The 9,698-nt window shown below is 45.0% G+C and overlaps 1 pseudogene; it reads right to left on the bottom strand.

Moving 5' to 3' along the window:
* Positions 1–1,310: 1,310 nt before the first annotated feature.
* LOC116984907 lies at positions 1,311–4,160 on the bottom strand (annotated as a pseudogene).
* Between the last annotated feature and the right edge of the window lie 5,538 nt (positions 4,161–9,698).

Here is a 9,698-nt window from a genome sequence, read left to right as displayed (position 1 = left end):
CTTGCCAAGAAGAACAAGACTCTCTGTGGCATCTGATAAGTTGCACTGTATAGCAACATGCATCAATGAACATTCAGTCTGTGTCCATGCATCTTGACCCTGAAATGACTTGGTGCATATAATATTTTGCTCAAAAGCATAAGTCTCTGATTTACAATACATTGAAGATGGTACAAACTGATCATGATTTTCTTTCTGTTCAATATTAAACAAGTTTGACTCCTCTGAGTAAATAGAAAAAGGACAATATCGGCTTGTACTGTTTGTTCCCCTTGAGCTTTCATGAAATGGTGCACTTTGGACGTTTTCTCCAACAGGCTTGTCACCAAGATGCTTATCCTGAACTTGGCCGTTGTTTACAACTGAAGCATCTAACTGCGCATCTAATTCTGACTGGACAAAGGAAAATAATTGAGAGAGAATAATTAAGGGAGAATTACATGAGTCCTTTTAATTGTAATCTACAAAAGAGCATCTGTCATGACATGCAACGTCAGTTTAAGGACTTTATGATTTACACTTTCTGGACAACTCCCAATATACCTTGAGCATAATGAAATCTAACAAACCCCTATCATTTCTTCCTCCTGATATTCATTTTTTGCACTTAATTTAATTAAGGCTTTGGTAAATAAATTGTATGAGCTGAAATTAATTATGCTTTCTATTTATCCAAGAACTAATACTGTGTTTATTATTAAAAATTAGAAAGTCCCTTTCCTTCCTTGTGTATGAAATCTTTTTTATTGTTTGTTTATCCAGTTGAGTAACTTCATCAGTAATGGGCCAGTCCCACTTAGGCGATTTGTTTTGGACGACTGCCGCAGAATTTTCACCATGTTAAAAAAAAATCTCGGCGACAGTGGTGACAATTTTTGCTGTCGTAGGTTGAAGGAGGAGTTGTCGTAGGTTGTCGCCAGGTGTCGTAGGTGAATTCCATTAAAATTAATCCCTGGCAGTCGCCTAAAGAATCGCCTAAGTGGGACAGGCCCTTAACCTCTCTCAATTTTTTTAAATATCAGAACAGTAACATTGTGACCATTTTTTTCCCTTTATTCAACTGTGCAATACTACTACACAGTAGGCTTCTCTGGAAGGTTAAATCTCATGGGTGCCAGTTAGAGTTAGCTAACGATATAGTGTGAAAGATACATCTTCTAGATGCGCTGGGACGTATCCTCAGTGATGTGACCTGAGGTCATCGGGTGTTTCGGGTCTCGCAACATCAGACACCCTCGCTCAGGCGACCCAGCCGGGGTTGATCAAGCCCCGACTTGCGTCCCAGCAGCAACCGCTCACGGATCAGCCCTCTAAATCCAAAGCCACCTAGTGGCTTTCTCTGCGACTTCGCTTGCGGATTGATTGGCCCTCTTCTTTGCCAGCCCCGTAATGCCCAACTGGTTGAGGACTTTGCAGAGTGAGCATCCTGCAAAGCCTCGACAGCCCACCTCTATGGGCTCATAGTATGTCTTCCAGCCGCTGTCCTGGCACATCTCCACCAGTTCCTGGTACTTTGCGCGTTTCCTCTCATTAGCCTATTCAATACGCTCTTCCCAGGGCACTGTCAGCTCCAGAATGATCAGATGTTTTGTCACTTCGGAGGTGATGATCATGTCTGGCCGGAATGATGTTGCTGTGATGTGCTGTGGAAATTTCAGCTGTTTGCCCAGATCAATGTGCAGCTGCCAGTCAGTGGCTGTGTAGAGGAGGCCCGTCCTTGTTTTTGCTTGTGGTCGGGGCTTCTCTCCAACTTTGACAAAAGTGATTGATTTCTTTGGGGTGTGGTGGTGTTTGCTGTTACCGATGGCGGTGGTTATGCTCTCAGCAACCACCTTGAGCACCTGGTCATGGCGCCACCAATAGCGACCTTCCCCAAGAGATTTTGGGCAGCTGCTGAGGAGATGTCCTAGAGCAAAGTGGGCAGGAAGGTGTCTCGCTCTTGCCCCAGACGTGGAGGTTTGCTGGGCTTGGTAGGGTATCGTAGACAGCTTGGACAAGGAACCGGACGCGCTGGAGGTCTGCCTGCATGATGTTTGACCAGGTAATCCTGCGCTGCGGTATGTTCTCCCACCTTGTCCACACTCCCTGCTGCCTGAGCCCCACCGTCCTGCTCACATGCTCTTCCTCCACACCTGCTCGGACCTCTTCCTGGATTAGATGGTGTCTCTCCTTGCCCCGGGCCTTGCCAACCTTGGGGAAGTATCCCAAACCCGCTCTGCCAGTTGACATGACTCCCACCAATGCCTTTTGCCTAATGCGTGACTCTGCCACCTCCATTGCTTTCTCCACCCTCCATTTCCACCCTGGTCTCACCTCGATGCCATTCGATGACACCTTCTGGTCACTGGAGTCCCTGTACTGCAAAGCTTCTCTTGTTCGCACCACCATAAACTCTTCTGTTAGGCCATTGAATGGGAGCTGCAAGATGTTACTGGTTCCATATAGTGCAGCACTGTTGAGGCTGCGGGGACGGCCAAGCCACCTGCAGAGAAAGCTGCCGATCTTCCTTTCGAGGTACTCAACTGTGGTCAATGGAACAGCGTAAACCAGCAGAGGCCACAGGACTCAGGGCAGGATGGAATGCTGATAGATCCAGGTCTTGAATCTGCCTGGCAGACCTGACTTGTCGACTTTGGTGAGCAAGGCTTCAAGGTCTTTGATGGACTTTTGAATGGCGGCAGAGTCTTGCAGAGTTGCGTCAAAAACCTTCCCCAAGCTCTTGACAGGTTGCTCAGTGATGGAGGGAATGGCAGTTCCAGATAGTACGAAGTGGAATCTGTCAGTCACCTTCCCCTTCTTCAGCACCATGGACCTTGACTTTGTTGGCTTGAAACTCATCCTTGCCCAGGTGATAGGTTTCTCAAGACCTTGTAGGATCCACCTACTTCCTGGGACCGATGTTGTGGTGATGGTAAGGTCGTCCATAAAAGCTCTTATTGGGGGCTGTCGTACACCAGACTTGGTTAGGGGGCCTCTGCATTCCACCTCGGCTGACTTGGCACCATGTTCATGGCAAAAGCAAAAAGAATAACAGAAATGGTGCAGCCCGTTATTATTCCTTTTCCAAGCCAATGCCAGTCTGATGTTTCTGACCCAGAAAGTCACCCTCAGCCTGAAATTATGGTAATCCAGGATCAGGACTCTTGCTGGGAACATGGTGTCGTGGTAGTGCTAGCTCAACTAGTTTGTGCGGCATGGACCCATAGGCATTGGCGAGGTCCAACCACAGAACAACTAGGTCGCCTCTGTTTTCATGGGCTTCTCTGATGAGCTGCATGACTACTCCAGTGTGCTCCAAACAGCCGGGAAATCCCGGAATCCCACCCTTCTGCACTGAGGGGTCAATGTAGCTGATTTTGATGAGAAACTCAGTTAATCTTATGGAGACAATGCTGAAAACACCTTCCCTTCGATGCTCAGCAGCGAGATTGACCGAAACTCATTGATGTTCTTTGAGTTTTCCTCTTTCGGGATCCAAACTCCCTCAGCGCACCTCCACTGGTCAGCAACTCTCCCCCTTCGCCCTACCACCTTCAAGATCTTCCATAGGTGTCGAAGGAGCTCTGGGCAGCGCTTGTACACTAGGTATGGTATTCCGCTAAGGCCTGGAGCTGAGGCTGAGCGTGCCGCCTTGATGACCTCCTCAACCTCCTTCAGACTCAGCTCCCTCAGATTGAACTCTGTTGTGGGGGTGGGGGGGGGGGGGGGGGGGGCTGGGCTGATGAGATCTTTGTAGGGTTCAAGCTCCTGTTCCCTCATTGGATCGCTCAGGGTGTCATGGAGGAAGCAATCTACTTCATCTATTGAGCACATGAGGCGGCCATTGCGCTTGTCCCCAAGTAATCTCTGGTAAAGACAAAGGGATTGGAAATGAACGCTGCTCGCTTCCTAGCTCTCTCTCTTCCTCTTCTCCTGTGCCATTCTGCTTTGCGGAGGGTCATAAGCCTTTTCCTTAGGATGTTTTGTAGGTCGGCCAAGGCTTGCTTCTCCTCTTCGGTAGATGTCTTGTACCGGTTTTTGAGGGTTTGAAGCTCCAGCCGCAGTTGATGTGTTTTGGTGACCCTGCGGTTCATGGTGTAGATGGTGGGCTTGGTGATACCTTTCTCGCGATGGCCAAATCTTTCCAAGGCATAACTGACTATGATGGCAGTCATTGTTTGGAGTCGCAATCTACATCTCCTTTGGCTGTGGCTTGAATGATGTCGGTCACGTCTTTGTCAAACTGCAGCCATTCATTCCGGTTGCTGGCTGGGGGCCACCAAATCCGTTGCTGTGGAATTACTCTGCAGGAGTTGGGAGACTCTAGTGCGTGGAGGGACTGGGCTCTGCGGTGAGTCCTGGCTGGGCTGCTCCTACGTCTCACCAGGTTCAAGACCTGTGTGCTGCACATCTTTCTCCTCCGAGCATTTCATTCTTGCCTGATGGATTTTTAGGCCACGGTGGTTCTTTACAGCTTTCCACAAATGCATCTTAGAATTGGCTGCATGGAAGAAAACAGACGGTGGTGAGAGAAGTTTGTACACTGTGTATGGTATGCCACTAAGGCCTGGAGGTCAGTGACTAGTGGTGTACCACAGAGGTTGAGGCCAAGGCCAATGCAGTTTGTTTATATCAACCACTTGGATGAGAATATACAAGGCACGATTAATAAGTTTACAGCTGAAATTGGGTGGTATTGTAGACTAAAGATGATAAAGGTGTTGGGTAAATTGACCATCTGTCAGGGTATTGAGTTTTGAAGTTGGGATATTATGTTATTATTAGTTGCACAAAATGTTGGTGATGCTGCATTTGGAAAAAAGTGTTCAGTTTTGGTTACTCTGCTGGAGGAAGACTGGCATGAAGCTGGAAAGAGTGCAGAGAAAAATTATGAGCATGGTGCTAGGACTTGAGGGCCTGAGTTATAAAGAAAGGTTGGACAGGCTAGGACTTTATTCATTGAAGTACAGGAGGCTGAAGGGTATATAACGGGAACAGATCGGGTGAATGCACAGAGTACTCAAGTTAGGGGAATCAGGAACTCAAGGATACAGGTTTAAGGTGAGTGTGGAAATATTTAACAGGATCTTGAGGACAATTTTTTCACTTGGAGGGTATAGGTATATGGAACGAGCTGCCATGAGAGATAGTTACAGCAAGTACTATCACAACATTTAAAATACATTTGGACAGGTACATGGATAAGAAAAGTTCAGGGGCATATGGACCAAATATAGGCAAATAGGAATAGCATAAGTGGGGCATCTTTGTCTACATGAAGAGTTAAGGGCCTGTCCCACTTTGGCGACTTTTTAGACGAGCTGCTCACCACATGGTCGCCACATATTCGCTGGTGGTCTCTGGTGAGTCTCCTTCATGCTCGCGAGGAGTTCCCGCATTCTGGGAACTAGCCGTGGCCTCGGTATAGTCACTGAAAATTTTTCAACATGTTGAAATTTTTTCTGCGACCAAACATTGGTCGCCATGGAGAAAATCGATAATCCTGTAGTCGTAGGTGCAGTTGTAGTGGGGTCGCCATGTTGTTGTAGGTAGTCATAAGTAGTTTTAGTGAATCGCCTTTGCTGAGTGGGCATTTTCATTGGCTCTTCGGGGTAAAAAAACGTAAGCACGAGTTTTCAGAACCAAGGGTAACTGACCGGTAATGTTAAATACCCGCCAATACTTCACAGCTGTGTATCTCTGGCTTATTAGAAGTTGTCTGGCCTCTTAAAAGTGTCTCCACTCCTTCTCTCTCCTCCCCCCTCTTTTAAAGGACACTGTGCTACCCATCTTAACCTTCCTGTTCATTGCGGTGTGTGGCTGTATCATCAGGGAGGAGGAACCATCTTGGTGAACGGCTGCTAGCCAGCAGCCGTCCGTTTTAAATTCGTTTTTTTTTATAGTTTTTAGTGAGTCCTGTTTTTTGTTTGTAGGGGATATGGTCTTTTTAATGTGGGGGGGTAGGTGTAAACTTTATTTCTAGGTCCCTACCTGGTCGGTGTGGCAGCCTTTTCTCCGGGCTGCCCGTCGACCCATCCTCGTGGCCAAAGATCTAATAAGATCTTTGCTCGTGGCCTACCAGCGGGCTTGGAGCGCCGTTTCCTGGCAGGGACCGCCCAGCACCTCAGCCTCGGCGGCGGCACAGCGTTGGGGAGTGGAGTGGAGCGGAGTGGGCGATGCCTTGCCTGGGTCGCCGCGCTGGAGCGACGCGCTGGAGCTCTGGCGAGCTGGACCTCCGAGAGCAACATCTGCGGGTCTGCGGAGCGGAGAGGCGGCAATGCGGAGAGGCGGCGGTGCGGAGAGGCGGCGCCGACTTTTTCATCGGGAGCCTGGGAGCTCCAAACTGGCGCGGCCTTGTCGGCTTCGGCAGCCGCGGGCTCCAACCAGGAAGCGGCCGTTCCAGGTGGCCCAGCCGCTGAAAGGACTCTCCCGACGCCGGGGCAAGACCACCCGGTAAGAACGGCCAGGGACATCGGGCCTCCGTAGAGGCAATTGCGGTGGCCTCAATAGGCCTGACTTTGGGGTGAACATGGGGTGGGGACTGGACATTGTGCCTTCCTCCACAGTGCTATCCACTGTGGGGGGATGATTTTTTTTGTCTAATTGTAGTCCTGTAGGTCTGTGTCCAAGATGGCTGCCGTGAAGGGAGAGTGGACGCTGACGCGCTTTGGCTGCCGCTGCTCTCTCTTCACACTGTTTTTGATTTTCTGTTTTTGGATTGAATTCTGTTTTTAATTTGTGTCTCTGTGATGTCTTTATTACTTGTTATATTCCGATTATATGTTTTTATTCCGATTACTATGTAAGGTGTCCTTGAGATGTCTGAAAGGCGCCCATTAAATAAAATTTATTATTATTATTATTATCTTGGCTTTGCACCGTGTGAATTTCGGACAGCGCTACCCGTCCCCGCTTTTGCGATGTGTGTGTGTGTGTGTTCCACTCTGACAATCGCCGTTGCAGTTCATGGTTTTTCAGGCGAGTGCCGCGAACTTGACAGCCGCCTGCAGTCCGCTGAAAAATCACCTAAGTGGGACAGGTCCTTTAAGCCAAAGGACATACTTTCATGCTGTATGACTCTATGACTTTACACTCCATTTCATAGGACTAGATCCATAATCCCTCCATTTCTGTAACATCGTGGAAACAATCTCACTACAATACTAATCTTTTAATATTTAGTCATGCTTTATTTTGGCTGGTCAATTTTACTTGTTTGATTCTATACTGTCCATTCATGTTTCCAATAATAATGGTTTTAATTTATCAAAGATCTTAGGTTTTTGCTATTGTCGATTTTAGAGAGACATGGCTTTAAAGTGATTAAGGATGGGAAGCTCTATTTAGGAAGGACCAGCAAAAATGGGAGGGGGGCAAAGAAGGAAAGCAATGCAGTGATGGGATAGACTTGGTTTGGAAAACCAGATGTAATCTGTATGCATGGGCCTAAAATACAGAAAGGGATAGGTGGTATAGAAGTCATAAAACAGGAAAGATATACAAGAAATTAAACGTGAAATGGAGATGCATACAAGGATGCAATTATATTCATGGGTGGCTTAGGACTGGCCAAACCAAATTAACAATATAAATGTGGGGAGGAATGCATGGAGTGTATATATGATACACTAATTTGAGGATCTGATTAGAGAGCAAGCTGTCCCAAGCCAGATATTATGCAAGGAGAAAGGAATTAATAATAATGTGCTTTTAGAGTCCCTTTGAGAAGACACCATAACAGAAACCTCAGATGCTGTTTTACAAAAAAAGAAAAAAAAAACTGGAGTAATTCAGTGGGTCAGGCAGCATCTTGGAGGACATGGATAGGAAACTTTTCGGGTCAGGACTCTTCTTCAGACTGGAGAAGTATCCTCATTCAAAACATCACCTATCCATGTTCTCCAGGGATGCTGTCTGACCTGCTCAGTTACTCCAGCGCATTGTGTCCTTTTCAGGAGAAGTTTAGTAAATTAAATGAGCAAGGATATGGCAGGTGCAATAAAGTGTGTGATCATCCAATTTGCTTTAAAAATGTATATTCTTTCAGTAGGAAGTGGTTGAAATGTTCTAATGCTCAGCCACATCTGGGTATATTTGCTGACTGAGAGTTAACATGTAAAACCTGCAAGCAAACTGGAAAATAAACAATATATTGTCCCGAAGAATAAGTATACAAATGTCTCACTCAAGGTGATATAATTCAAATCTACAAAATTCTTAATGGATGTGACAGAATAGATGCAAAGTTTGTCTCCTCTGGCTGGAATGTCAAGAAACTGATGTCATAATTTCAGAACAAGCAGTGAGGCTTTCAAAGCAAGGTTCAAAATATGAATGAATGAATAGTTTATTTCGGTCATACATTAAAAAGAACAAAACTTTACAATCTGTGTGAATATGAACCAACACTGTATACATTTCACACAACGTTCACATATTCAATGACTGAAAAAGGAATAGGCTGAAGCCACAAAGCTTATTTTTGCCTATCCTATACAATCCATAAAATAAGATAACCGAGAATATCAGCATTACAAAGGAAAGAAAAAAATTTTTTACTCTCAATTGTAATCCTTGCTTATTTTACATTTTAATCATTTTACATTATAATCCTTAATTATTTTACATTTTAAGGCTTTTTTGAAACTCGACAGAGAGCAACAAAATTTCAACTCATCATTAAGCCCGTTCCATAACTTGACTCCCAAAATAAATTTATCTCATCAGATAATCATGAAACTTTAAAATTTTCTTCACTCAGAATAGAAATGTAGACATTATGGGAAGCAAACAAGAAATAATTAGTACAGTACAGTGGCAATGAGGAAAAAGATCAGCCACAATCTTATGGAATAGTGTAGCAGGCATGAGAGATAAAATAGTGTACTCCTGCTTCTTCTTACGCTCTCGTGAAATGCGTTAGCAACTTTCAAATGAACCTCTGTTGGCCCCTATGACAGGCACACTGCACCCAGCCATTGCTTCTTTATGAAATTGGCAACTAGCTATCACAGTGGTTGAGTCCAATATGTCTAAGGATTGTACATGTCACAGCAATGACAGATGATACTGCTACATACTCACTATATCAGAAAATGCGCTGCAATTCTCTGTTTCTTTTGGAGAATAGCTGGGCGATTGACTGCTTTCAAGTGAATCATTATACACTGCAAAAAGAAATATTCAATTAGTAATGAACTTTTTTTAATCTCACTTAGTCATGAAGGATTATTAATTTAAAAAACAGTTTCCCGTTAATCACTGCCCTTTCATACAAAGATGTTCATCTTAAGTACCAGTCATGTATCCATATTCCAGACTATTTTGTTGTGCGAATAGTTCTTAATCACAAGATATTGTCAACTCCAGTTCACAATGATAAGGATTTAAGGAAATTATAATCCCTTTTTGGGGGTGCTTTAATCTATATGAGAAAGTAATCTGTTGGAACTGTTAACACCATTTACTTTAGTGCCATGTCAGTTAAGTTAATATTCTGACCCACGCAACTCTGCTTTGTTTCTTGAAACTCAGAACCAGGCCTGTACATGATTTCAACTGATGAAAGAAAACAAAAAGTTGGAATGGACAACAGATGCCCAATAAGATGTCCAATTTGTAATGTGTGAGATTATTCCAAATGAAAAGGAGCACTGCCAAAATCATCTGTATAGTACTGAGCAACAATGCTGTGAAAACCTCCAAATGGAATCATCACC

This window comes from Amblyraja radiata, chromosome 21, assembly GCF_010909765.2.
Source record: "Amblyraja radiata isolate CabotCenter1 chromosome 21, sAmbRad1.1.pri, whole genome shotgun sequence".
NCBI lineage: Eukaryota > Metazoa > Chordata > Chondrichthyes > Rajiformes > Rajidae > Amblyraja > Amblyraja radiata.
The sequence above is the reverse complement of the archived record's forward strand: the minus strand, read 5'-3'. Positions and strand labels throughout refer to the sequence as shown.